Raw genomic sequence first — 13,771 nt, forward strand, 5'->3', positions numbered from 1 at the left:
GCCTGCAAAGTGCTTGAAAAGTCCTCTCAGGCTAGCTACCTGTCCAGTCCCAATGGTGCCAGTTTGGTGGTCATCACTAGCTTTCTCTTTGCCCAGACTGTTGCATGACTCCATGTGAGGATCCTCTGTCTTAGGTGTATTCTTTCTCAAGGCACTCAGTACCAGGCAAGGTTCTTCTGGTCTTCGACTTGCTCTTGGTCCTGGGAGCTGTCTAGCCTGTGCAGTGCCCAAATGATGGTCATCTCAAGCTAGCTTCTTGTCAGAGCCCCTAGTACTAGATTGGTTGTCATCACGGGTTAAGGTTTTTTTTTGTTTGTTTGTTTGTTTTGTTTTGTTCTTCAGGGAATGTTAAACTACTAATCATTCAACTCTTAATAGGTCAGAAAACTGAGCATAGCCACAAACTCACTCCTCTGTGCCACCAACTCATGCACATGTGACATAGCAGCCTTACCAGCAACCAACACTTCTACAGTCAGGTCCCTGTCATTTTCTATCAGCCATCACTCTTGTATTTTATGTCTAGATATTTTCTTAATTCCTACTTTAACTTATTTAAAATTCCCACATAGATGGATTTTTTTTTCACATTCTGTGCTAGTTAGAATGAGTAATTTAAAAAAATAATTATGGATAATTAAAATTCTATAATTTTAATGTATCTGAGTCATGTTGTTCTGTTCTTAATAAACTGAACTTGAGTTTAAACCTCTTATCCATCTATTTTTAAATATAGCAGTTTTTCCATTATTTGAGTTTATATTTGAGAGATATTTTGGATTTATAAAAAGCTAGAGCATATATTATGGACAGTTCAACATACCAAAGGTTATTCTTCCTAATAATATCTTTGTTTTTCATCATATTTATTACGATTAAGGTGAGAGTATTTACAGGTTCCTCTAATTGAATATATATGATAACTTTCACATCACAAAAAGGATAGTTGGCTTTGGAGTTGACAATCACATGTAGACATAGCCACTTCAAACACATTATATGCAGGAGACATTCCTTCATAGCTTTTACACTGTGGATGCTAACTTTGGTTGTCTTAGAGAAGTGTTCTTTTCTTGTTTTCCAGGGATGATTAGTGTCTCTTTTTCACACTGTTTCTTTGAATGGAAGCCATCATGTACAGCAAAGATAAGTAGTGTGGGATGGAGTCAACCATGGGGGCAATATATTTACATTGTAAAAATGTAAATCATCAGGGCATGGTTCACAAGTCTTTGATCTAGGCACTCGATGCAGAGGATACATGTGTTTGAATACAGACTGCATAGGCTACATAGAAAATCTGGGTCAGCCAGTGCTGTATATTGAGACCATGCCTCAAATGAGAAAAAATAAGAAAGAAATATAATCTATGTATATCATGAAATCTGATTTTCTAGTAGTTATTTTTCTCAAGATGTTAGCAAAATGATAACTTTTTGGACTTTTCAAAATGCAAGCCAAGCCACAGAGGAGGACAATGCAGCCAGTTCAGATGAGACCAGACAAGTGAGGGTCAGATGGAAGGGAAGGAGGACTTCCCATATCAGTGGACATGGAGAGGGGCATAGGCAAAGAGGAGGAAGGTAGGGTGGAATTGGGAAGGGGTAGGAAGGGAGCTACAGATGGGATACAAAGTGAATAAACTGTAATTATTATAAAAATAAAATTTTAATTAAAAATATAAGTTTAAAAACAGTTTCCTGCACTTAGTCCAAAGTTTGGCTATAAGTCTCAGCATATGCTTTGATACCCTGCAGGGTATCAAAGAACTCAACATAAAACCAGACACACTAAACCACTTAGAAGAAAAAGTGGGGAACACCCTTGAACTCATTGGCAAAGGAGACAACTTCCTGAACAGAACACCAACAGTACAGGCTCTAAGAGCAATAATCAATAAATAAGACCTCATGAAACTGAAAAGCATCTGTAAAGCAAAGGACGCTGTCGTCAGAACAAAACGACAGCCTACAGATTGGGAAAGGATCTTCACCAACCCTATATCTGACAGAAGGCTAATATCAAGTATATATACAGAACTAAAGAGGCTAAACAGCAAAAAAATCAAGTAATCCAATTAAAAAATGGGGTACAGAACTAAACAGAGAATTCTCTGCAGAGGAATATCGAATGGCAGAGAAACACTTAACGAAATGCTCAACCTCATTAACCATCAGGGAAATGCAAAGCAAAACGACCCTAAGATTTCACCTTACACCCAAAGATAAAAAAACTCAAAAGACAACACAGGCTGGAGAGGTTGTGCAGAAAGGGGAACCCTCCTCCACTGCTGGTGGGAATGTAAACTTGTACAACCACTCTTGAAAGCAATCTGGTGTTTTCTCAGACAAGTAGGAATAGCACTTCCTCAAGATCCAACTATACCACTCCTAGGCATTTACCCAAAAGATTCTCAAGTACACAATAAGGACATTTGCTCAACCATGTTTGTAGCATCCTTATTTGTAATAGCCAGAAGCTGGAAACAGCCCAGATGCCCCTCAGTGGATGAATGGATGCACAAATTGTGGTATATCTACACAATGGAATATTACTCAGCAATAAAAAAAAAAAAAAAAAAAAAACAAGGAAATCCTGAAATTTGCAGGTAAATGGTGGGATCTGTTAAAGAACATCCTGAGTGAGCTATCCCAGAAGCAGAAAGATGCACACGGTATATACTCACTCATATAGACATATAATATAGGATAAACCTACTAAAATCTGTACACCTGAAGAAACTAATCAAGAGGAAGGACTCTTGCTAAAATGTTCAAATCCTATCCAGAAAGGCAAAGAGGCTGGACATCAGAAGAAGGAGAAAAGAGGGAACAAGTCAGGAGCCTGACACAGAGGACCTCTGAAAGGCTCTGCCCTGCAGACTATCAATGTAGATGCTGAGACTTATGGGCAACTTTTGGGCAGAGTGCAGGGAATCTTATGAAAGAAGTGGGAAGCAATAAGATCTGGAGAGGACAGGAATTCCACAAGGAGAGCAACAGAACCAAAAAATCTGAGCACAGGGGTCTTTCCTGAGACTGATATTACAACCAGGGACTATGCATGGAGATAACCTAAGACCCCTGTACAGATGTAGCCCATGGCAGTTCAGTATCTAAGTGGGTTCCATTGAAATAAGAGGGACTGTCTCTGACATGAACTGATTGGCCTGCTCTTTAATTACCTCCCCCTGAGGGGGAAGCAGCATTACCAGGCCACAGAAGAGGACAAGGCAGCCACTCCTGATGAGACCTAATTGACTAGGGTCAGAAGGAAGGAAAAGAAGTCCTCCCCTATCAGTGGACTTGAGGAGGGGCATGCATGCAGAGGATGGAGGAAGGGAGGGATTGGGACAGGAGGAGGGAGAGAATCACAGGAGGGATACAAAGTGAATAAATTTAATTATAAAGAAAAAAATTCTTACTGGACATCAAAGCAGATACTGAGTCACATAACCAAACTTTGCGCAGAGTACAGGGAATCTTAGTGAAAAAGGGGAGATAGTAAGACCTGGAGAAGACAGGAGCTCTGCAAGGAGAGCAAGAACCAAAATATCTGGGCACAGGGGGCTTTTCTGATTCTGATACTCCAACCGAGGACCATTTATAGATATAACCTAGAACCCTTGATCAGATGTAGCCCATGGAAACTCAGTATCCAAGTGAGTAAAGGGAACAGGGACTGTCTCTGACATGAACTCAGTGTCTAGCTCTTTGATTGCCTCCCACTGATGGGGGAGCAACCTTGCCAAGCCACAGAGGAGGAAAATGCAGCCAGTTCAGATGAGAACTGATAAGCTAGGTTCAGATGGATGGTAAGGGAGACCTTCCCTATCAGTAGACTTAAAGAGGGGCATGGGAGGATATGAACGAGTCAGTTTGGGATTGGGAAGGAATGGGAGAGAGGGCTACAGCTGGGATACAAAGTGAATAAAGTCTAATTAATGTAAAAAATTAATTAAAATACTTTTTTTCAAATCTAATTTTAAATAAAATATGAATTTCAGGGTAACAAACATTTAATTTGTGAGTTTTCATGTTTAGAACTCAACACAGTTTACACTGTCACTAGCAGTAAATAAGTGTTCCTTTTTTATCACATCCCTACCAGCAATTGCTGTCATTTTTTTGTTTTTTTGTAATTGTTTTTTTATTTATCATTCTTATTAGGAATAAGGTAAACTCTAAAATTAGTGTTAATATTTATTTCCATAAATGCTTAGTTAGTTGTATTTTTTCTGAACTCTGTTTAATGCCTTGCCGCATCTTGTAAAAGAGTTCTTTATTTTCTTATTTATTTATTTATTTATTTATTTATTTAGTATTATTTTTTTAATTTTATTTTTTTCTTATCAGTTACATTTTATTAACTCTGTATCCCAGCTGTATTGTGCTCCCTCATTCCCTCCCACTCCCACCCTCCCTCCCTCATCTCCACCCTGCCCCTTTCCAAGTCCACTGATAGGGAGTGACCTCCTCCCCATTCATCTGATCCTGTTTGATCAGTTATCTTCAGGACTGGCTGCAAAGTCCTCCTCTGTGGCCTAACAGGACTGCTCTTCCCTTGAGGGGTGGGGAGGTCAAAGAGCCAGCCGTAACCTTGTTCCCCTTACTATGGGAAACCAATTGGTTACTGAGCTAACATGGGCTACATCAGAGCAGAGGTTCTAGGTTATATAGATACATGGTCTTGGGTTGAATGTCAGTCTCAGAAAAGACCCTGTGCCCACATATATTTGGTCCTTGTGGAGCCCCTATCCCTTCCCCATCATACTAACTCCCCTTCTTTCCTATGATTCCATATACTCGCCAAAGGTTTGGTTATGAGTCTTTGTATCTGCTTTGAAAACATTGCTAGTTAGAGTCTTTCAGATGCCTTCAGAAGACTCCTGTCATACGTTCAATGCACATCCCATCTGTCTTTCTATATGAGGATTGATCATCTTACCCCATGTCTGCTCTCTTGATTATCTTTTTTATGTGTATAGATTTCATTATGTTTATCATATAGTATAGGTCTATATAAGCGAGTATATACCGTGTTTGTCTTTCTCCTTCTGGGATATTTCACTCAGAATGATCTTTTCTAAATCCCACTATTTGCCTGCAAATTTCATGATTTCCTCCTTTTTGATTGCTGAGTAGAATTCCATAGTGTAAAAATACCACAATTTCTGTATCCATTCCTCTGTTGATGGACATCTGGGTTGTTTCCAGATTATGGCTATTACAAATGAAGCTGCTATAAACATGGTTGAGCAAGTATCTCTTTTATGTACTTGAGCAAATTTTGGGTATATATCTAGCAGTGGTATAGGTAGGTCTTGAGGAAGCACTATTCCTAATTGTCTGAGAAAGCGCCCTATAGATTTCCAAAGGGGTTGTACCAGTTTACATTCCCACCAACAGTGGAGTAGGGTTTCCGTTTATCCACAACCTCTCCAGTAGGTGTTGTCACTTGAGTTTTTCAGCTTGGCCATTCTGACGGGTGTGAGGTGAAATCTCAGGGTCGTTTTGATTTGCATTTCCCTGATGGCTAATGAGGTTGAGCATTTCCTTAAGTTTTTCTCTGCCATTCCATATTCCTCTGTTGAGAATTCTCTGTTTAGCTCTGTTCCCCATTTTTTAATTGGATTACTTGGTTTGCTGCTTTTCAGCTTCTTTAGTTCTTTGTATATACTGGGTATTAGTCCTCAGTCAGATAAAGGGTTAGTGAAGATTCTTTCCCAATCCGTAGGCAATCGTTTTGTTTTGATGACTGTGTTCTTTGCTTTACAGAAGCTTTTCAGTTTCATGAGGTCCCATTTATTGATTGTTGCTCTTAGAGCCTGTGCTGTTGGTGTTCTGTTCAGGAAGTTGTCTCCTGTGCCAATGAGTTCTAGGCTGTTCCCCACTTTTTCTTCTAACAGATTTAGATTATCTGGTTTTATGTCAAAGTCTTTGATCCACTTGAACTTTAGTTTTGTGGAGGGTGATGAATAAGGATCTATTTTCATTTTTCTGCATGTAGACATCCAGTTGGACCAGCACTTTTAGAATTTTTTCTTTGTTCTGTAGGTTCAGTGTTTTGACTATGATGTGACGTGAAGAATTTCCTTTCTGGTCTAGTCTACTTGGTGTTCTGTAGGCCTATTGTATGTTTATGGACATCTCTTTCTTTAAGTTGGAAAAATTTTCTTCTATAATTTTCTTGAAAATATTTTCCAGACCTTTGAGCCTGATGTCTTCTTTTTCTTCTACTCCTATTATTCTTAGGTTTTGTCTTTTCATGGTGTCCTTGATTTCTTGGATGTTTTGTGTTTGGAACTTTTCTGATTTTATTTTTTCTTTGAGAGACGTGTCAATTTTCGCAAGTGTATCTTCAGCTCCTGAGATTCTTTCTTCCATCTCTTGTATTCTGTTGGTGATGCTTACCTTTGTAGTTCCCGATCTTTTCTCTATGTTCTCCAACTCCTGATTTTTCTCTATTTGTGTTTTCTTTATTGATTCTAATTCTGTTTTCATGTCTTGCACCATTTCCTTCATCTGTTTGAATGTGGACTCCTGCTTTTCAATTACAGCTTCTATTTTTTTGTCCGTTTCCTCTCTATGTATCACTAATTGTGCCTCTACTTCTTTGGCTATAATTGCCTGTATTTCTGTGAGAGCTTTGTTTATTTCTTCTTTATTTGCCTTCATCTGTGTGGACATTTCTTTGAGGGCTTTGTTCATTTCTTCTTTGTTTTTCTCAATTTTCGTGGTCATTTCTCTTACAGTTCGATTTGTTTCCTCTTGGTTAGTCTCAATTTCTTTGGCTATTTCTCTGAGGGCTTTGTTCATTTCATCTTTATGGGCCTCTAATAGCTGGACAAACTTAGTTTTGAGGTCGTTTTTTTGTATATCTAGTGAGTTGAAGTGTCTGTTTGTTTGTGGGGTTGCTGGTGAGGTCATTATGTCCTGATTTTTGTTGGGTGTGTTCTTATGTGTGCCTCTAGCCATCTGGTTATTTATAACCCTCACTGTTTGTTCCTCGAGTTTGTAGTTTGTGCTATGATCCTCTCTTTCTGTTTTCTGGACTGTTTTTTCAGGAAGATGAGAGAGGTTCACTGGTTTGGGACTGTGCATTATAGTTTCAGTTTTGCTTAAGTAAGGAATGTGACACTGGCGCTACTAGCATGCACTTTAAGGGGGAGCAATGTGCATGCGCAGATTCTCTGACTATTGCAGTGGCCTGCAGGCCACTATTATGCAGTTCTGTCTGAGATCCAGGGATTGTTTGCCTGCATTACACTGATGGACCCACAAGGCTGAGGCTTCAACGTTGGGGTCGCTCTCCCAAGAAACCCTATGTTACCCACACTAGGGGTGTGAGTGGCAGGGATCTCGTCTGGTTGCTTCTGTGGAGAGGCCCTGGGTCTGGGGCAACGTATCCCTAGAAGGCTCACTCACTCTCTTGCAGGACCCACTGGAATGCACAGGGGTTCCCCTTGCTCTCTATTCTCTGATTTGCTCCTGCTCTGGAAAATGCTGGGGTAGGCTAACATTCAGCTCTGTGGCACTGTGGCAGCAGGACTCATTGTCCACCTTTCCTGTGTGCTGTCTCTTTCCTTTCTCTCTACCAGGAGGGGGTTATGTTGACTTGTCCCAGGCGAGCGCGGAAAGAGTTGGGTTGAGTGTTCTCAATCCCAGATCCCAGGCCTAGATCTCTCTGCCAGAAGCAGCCTGGCAGAAGAACCTATGTTTGCTGATCCTGAGAGAGCACCAGGTAGGGTTGAGTGTCCTCAGATCCGGAGCTTGGGTTTCTCTGCCAGGGGCCGCTAGGTGAGCTGGAGAGGGGGTGCTGTGTCCTGTGGCAGGCTGCCTCTCTGTCCTTCCCCTCTGATCTTCCCCTCCCCTAGGGGAAACTTATGGTGGCACTTTCAAGGGAGTGTCAAAAGGGGTTGGGACTTCTCAGTTCAGATCCTGAGCCGGGGTTTCTCTGCCAGGGGTCGGGGGGCTGCCAGTGTCATGACTTGGTGCTACACCTTATTGCCCTGGACCTGGGAGAGTCTCAGGATGTGTTGAATAACCACAGTCCCAGATCCTGAGCTGAATTTTGTTTGCTAGGAGCAGCAGGCAGCACTGTGGTCTGGGCGCTGTGAAGCCACTCTGCGCCTCTCTATTCTTCTGCTCCGCTGTGGCAGTATTATGGTGGCATTTTGGTTCTCGGGGAAGTGCCCGAAAGAATTGGGTTTTCTCAGCCACAATCTCGGGTTTTCTTTTTTCTTTTTTTTTTTTTTTTTTTTTTTTTTTTTTTTTTTTTTTTTTTTTTTTGGTGGGAGCTGCAGCTCTTGCTGGGGCTGGGGTATAGACAGTGTGGTCTGTGGCAGATTCTGCTGCATGCCTCCTGCCTCCTCCGAAGAGGGAGTAGGGTTTTGGGTGCTGGGAAGTTCCTGGGAATCACCTCTCGGAGTGTCTCCTCCCGGAGGAATCTGTTGTGACCTGATTTTAAAAGGACTCAGATCATGGTTAGTCTCTTTCTTCTTGGAAGTCTAAATAACACTATTCTGGGTTGATCAGCCCCTTCACTCACCAATTTTCCCATTGCAGGTCCTCTCCTCTTCAGCTAAGCTGCACACTAGCCGCTGCCATCTTGGAAGTCCCTTTCTTATTTATTTTCTTAACTTCTTTTTATATTCTAAATACTAATCCTCTGTCAGATGGATAAAGAAATTTTTCTTTTCTACAGGCTTCTGCTTTACTTAAATGGTGGCTTCCTTTATTGTGCAGACATCTTTTAGTTTTTCCTGGTTTCATTTTTCCAATTATCTTCATGTCTTTACTACCACAGTTTGGTTCAGAAAACTATTTTCTGTCTATATAATTTCAGTCATGTTCTCTACCATCAGATTCAAGGATTTTGGTATATTTTGATGTCCCTGATCACATGGAATTCAGTCTGGAATTCATTAATAAGTTGCAAATTAATCTTCCAAGTATTTCATCTATGCTAACAGGAGCAGATATGTTTATATTTATTCATTGCTTCATGCCTTATTTAAAATAGTCAGGAAATAAAAACAGCCTAGATGTTTGTCAACTGGTAAATGGATAATGAATATTTGGTACATTTACTGTATATCAGTCATTTCTTGATGAAAATGGAATTATGAATTGCCCAAGTAAATGGGGCTGTAAAAACCGTGTTGAATTAGGAACCCACATCCAGACAGATTAATGTTATTTCTCTCTCTCTCTCTCTCTTTATGTTAACTTTGTATGTTCATGAATATGTGGTCAGAAAATTATTAAGGAGTTATAGAGGCAATGCTTTTGAGAGAGGAGAGATAAAGTGGGCTGCACAGTTAAAGGTAAATAATGGAACAGGAAAGAATAAATTACGGTTAGAGAAAGGAGGGTGGACTAAAAGGCAATTAAAACTAAAGATCTTTTGAAAAATCCACATTAAAAAACATATTAATGTTAATGTTTCAAAATATATTTACATACAGATATGCAAAAAGAGTTTTAACATAGCAACTCCACAAAGGCAAAAGAATACCCCTATTAGACACAATTTGCTAATAAATAACTAAAATATAAGAGATGGTTTATCTCTTTGTGAGCATAATCTCTGTCTCTTCATTTTTAATGAGGAAAGTATGCAACACCTTTAGCAGAAGGATCTTACCATTAGCTTTTGGAGGGCTGTATAAGGCATTGGCCCATAATGTTAGAGAAAGCCATAAGGCTGCTCTAGACAACAACGACATATAGTAGTTGGATGACATTTCAGGGGAGGCTCCACTCCCAAGAGTAGTTGAACAAAACAAATTAAAATCATTGGGGAAAAATAAAAACGAGAAAAGAAAAAAAATTCAAATTTCAGTGGTAATGAGTAAAAAGAAAAGAGAGTGTGTTTGAAAAATGTGAAATTCTGTAGGCATGCTGGCTTGTTTTATGTTAACTTGACTCAGGCTAGAGACATTCCTGGGAAGAAAGAATCTTTTTTTTATTAATTACACTTTATTCACTTTGTATCCCCCCATAAGCTCCTCCCTCCTCCCCTCCCGATCCCACCCTCTCTCTCCCTTCTTCACGCATGCCCCTCTCCAAGTCCACTGATATGGGAGGTCCTCTTATCCTTCCTTCTGATCTTAGTCTATCAGATCACATCAAGAGTGGCTGCATAGTCATCTTCTGTGGCCTGCTAAGGCTCTCCCCCATTAGGGGGAGGTGAACAAAGACCAGGCCAATCAGATTATGTCAGAGGCAGTCCCTCTTCCCATTACTATGTAACTCACTTGGACACTGAACTGTCTTGTGCTCCATCTGTGCAGGGGTTCTAGGTTATCTCCATGAATATCCTTGGTTGGAGTATGAGTCTCTGGGAAGTTCCCTGTCTTCAAATTTTCTGGTTCTGTTGCTCTCCTTGTGGAAAATAGTAAGAGCTAGAGAGGACGGGAACCACACAAGGAGAACAAGGAAAGAATCTTAACTGAGAAAATGACTTTACAAACTTGGCCTGTAGGCAGCTGTACAGTATTTTCATAATTGGTTAAAATTGTGAAAAAGCCCATCCCATTTTGTTGGTGCTCCAACTGTGCAAGTGGTATATACCAAAAAAAAAACAAAAGAAACAAAACTAGCCTGAGCAAGCTAGTAAGTAGTGGTCCTCCATTCTCTATGTTCCTAACTCTTAGGTTTTGGTTTGAGTTCCTTCGCCAACTTTCTTTTTTTATGATTAATTACACTTTATTCATTTTGTATTCCCCCATAAGCCCCTCCCTCCTCCTCTCCTGGTCCCACCCTCCCCCCCCTTTCTGTATGCATGCCCCTCCCCAAGTCCACTGATAGGGGAGGTCCTCTTCTCCTTCTTTCTGATCTTAGTCTATCAGTTCTCATCAGAAGTGGCTGCATTGTCAGGGTTCTAGGTTTTCTCCATGGATAGTCCTTGGTTGGAGTATGAGTCTCTGAGAAGTTCCCTGTGTTCAAATTATCTTGTTCTGTTGCTCTCCTTGTGGAGTTCCTGTCCTCTCCAGCTCTTACTATTTCCCACTTCTTACATAAAATTCCATTCACTCTGCCCATCAGTTGGCCTCAACTGAAGAATGGATGAAGAAACTGTGGTACATCTATACAATGGAGTATTACTCAGCAATGAAAAATAAGGAAATCATGAAATTTGCAGGTAAATGGTGGGACCTGGAAAGGATCATCCTGAGTGAGTTGTCCCGGAAGCAAAAAGACACGCATGGTATATACTCACTCATATAAACATACAACATAAAATAAATCCACTAAAATCTGTACATCTAAACAAACTAAGCAAAAGAGAGGACCCTAACTAAAATGTTCAGTCCCCATCCTGAAAGGCAAAGAGGATGGACATCAGAAGAAAAAGAAAACAGGAAACAACCTAGGAACCTGCCACAGAGGGCCTCTGAAAGCCTCTGCAGTGCAGACTGCCAACTTTCTTTGATAACAAACTTTATTTAACTTCAAAGTTAAACACACATTGAAATAAAGTCTTTTGTTCCCAAGTTGCTAGGGGTCATGTTGTTTTATCACATGAATAAAAACCTAAGATAGAAGGAATCCAAGATGAAGGTGACCAGTGCACACCGTATCTGAGAGGCAGAGTATCTGAAACTCCAAAATTGGTGAGTGGAGGGGCAACTGAAGCTGGAAAATCAACATTGAGGCTTCCTGAATGAGAGGGGACATCACATGAGCTGATACCATTTAGATTCAGGTCACCTGCAGACTTCTCTGGGGACAGAGAGTGATGAACATTCAAACCACTTGCACTTCCCTGTTTCCGGCCTTCCTCCTCCTCTGCAGAGCCAGCCTACAGAGACTCTTTGAGGCACTTAGAGTCTCCAGAGACTCTTAGCACAGAACTCACTGCCTGGGGACTGAGACAGCAGAAGCAGGACTTCTAGCTCCTCAGCAGTGGCTGCCAGATGTACCAGCCTTCCCTGTCCCAGATCTGTGATACCATCCTTCCAGGTCCCAAGTGTGAGAGCAACTGTACAGACTCTGCGGGGCCTCCCAGTCAGTGACTGTATGGGCTGCCCAATCCCTCAGTGAGAGACAGCTAGCTGTACAGGCACCAAAGACGCAAGACCTGCCAAGCCACTCAGGTACACCAAACAGCAGACCACCTAGGTCTGTGGACCATGGTTGTGGTTCACCAGGACTTCCCAGCAGGCACCTAGACTGATCTCCCAGTTCCACTGCTGCAGCTGGACTCCCAAGTTTGGCAGCTGCAGCACTACTGAGCTCAAGGAGTTCCTACACCTGCATACTAAAATCTACAGCCCTAAAGAAGCTAAAAAACAAGGCGGACCCTAGGGAAGATGCTTAACTCTCATTCAGAAGGGAAAACAAGATTGAAAATGGAAGCAACCGAAGAGAGGGAACAGGATGGGAGTCTACCACCAATGTCCTTTAAAAAGTCCCCACCCAGCAGATACAGAGACTCCCAGCCCCACTTTTGAGAGTGTGAAGGAAATCTTAGGGAAGAAGGGGGTTAGAGAATGACCAAGAGGGCATAGGAACCACACAAGGAGACCAACAAAGACAAAAAAGCTGGGCCCAGAGAGGACTGCAGAGACTGATGCATCAACTGAAAACCTTGTATAGAGAGGACCTAGACCCCCTGCTCAGATGTAGCCCATAGACAGCTCTGTCTCCATGTGGAGAAGAGACAGTCTCTGACATGAACTTGGTTGCCTGCTTCTTTATCACTTCTCCCTGGTGAGACAACCTAGCCAACCCACAGAGGAAGAGGATCCAGAGAGTCCTGATTGGCCAGGGTCAGACTGGAGTGCAGGTGGACAACCCGATCAGTGGACTAGGAGAGAGGGATAGGAGAGGAAGAGGGAGGTAGGGTGGGAATGGAAGTAGTTGAGGGAGGGGGCTATAACCAAAATATAAAATAAATAAATTGTAGATAATAATAATAATAAAATAATGATAATAATGTATTTAAAAGTAGAATTCCTGAAAGTTAATAAAAATAATTCGAAATAACATTTAACACAACTATATTTTGAAAAGGAAATTGTTCTATGTTGTGCATTTTTCCAACAAGATTTAACCTATCCTTTTATATATGAATGTATGCAAAAGCATAATAGTAGGTATGAATGGACTCTAAGTGATACAGTTTACAATGATCCACAAGGGTCTATAGAATCCCTGTCCCAAAATTAGAGCCCTATTGCTCAATTTTCTATTTTTTATATCCCTACACATCTTGAGTCTGCTAAAATAACATAATATATATATATGAAGCGGTGGGAATCAAAAAGTCACCAGGAGATAAAATATTCAATGAACTAATTAAAACTAATAAGTGGATTAGATTTAAGGCAATAAATAATGATAGTTTGATTAGATTGGAAGGATTTTCCGTAGACTAGTTGAGAAAAAAATAAATAAAATGTAAGTAATATTCTATGACCTATTTTTAAAATTCAAATAAAGACAGACAATAAAAAATATCTTTCATGGGTGCAGAGAGATGGCTCAGTGGTTCAACACGCTAATGCAAAGGACCGAGGTATATTTTCCAGCACCTAGATGGTGACTGACAACATTGTAACTCCAGTGTCAGAATCTCCATTTTACTTACCTGGCCTGGAACAGAGATATACATACAAGGAAAACAATATAGATGTATACCTACACATGTACATATATACAGACATACCTATACATGCATGTATATGTACACATATATATGTATGCATGCATGTTTTTACAGGAACTATAATGTTAAGTTAATTAAACCTATTTCACTATGT

General features: G+C 40.7%; 1 non-coding gene across 1 annotated transcript; it reads right to left on the minus strand.

Moving 5' to 3' along the window:
- Nucleotides 1-344: 344 nt before the first annotated feature.
- LOC129665237 (small nucleolar RNA SNORA17) lies at nucleotides 345-480 on the minus strand. Its single transcript, XR_008718359.1, has one exon. It is a non-coding gene; the product is annotated as a small nucleolar RNA SNORA17 (small nucleolar RNA).
- Nucleotides 481-13,771: the final 13,291 nt, after the last annotated feature.

This window comes from Psammomys obesus, unplaced genomic scaffold (genome assembly GCF_907164565.1).
Source record: "Psammomys obesus unplaced genomic scaffold, mPsaObe1.curated_primary_1811, whole genome shotgun sequence".
Lineage (NCBI taxonomy): Eukaryota > Metazoa > Chordata > Mammalia > Rodentia > Muridae > Psammomys > Psammomys obesus.